This window comes from Penaeus monodon, chromosome 15, assembly GCF_015228065.2.
Source record: "Penaeus monodon isolate SGIC_2016 chromosome 15, NSTDA_Pmon_1, whole genome shotgun sequence".
Lineage (NCBI taxonomy): Eukaryota > Metazoa > Arthropoda > Malacostraca > Decapoda > Penaeidae > Penaeus > Penaeus monodon.
Genome location: NC_051400.1, coordinates 36,628,015 through 36,628,219, shown reverse-complemented (window position 1 = coordinate 36,628,219; position 205 = coordinate 36,628,015).

Here is a 205-nt window from a genome sequence, read left to right as displayed (position 1 = left end):
CGAGGGCGTGGCTGAGACCGGCGTGAGACAAGAGGGAGGTGCGGTACATCTCGTAGGGCGTCATGGTCGTCGATCCGCCGAGGCCGCCCAGGAGAAGGGGCGGAGGCGCGCCCACGGAGGACACGGGCGACGTGGGGGCGGCGCTGATGGGTGTGTCGGCCAGAAGGCGGTCCACGCTGAAGGAGGAAGGCGGGTGCGCCGCCCC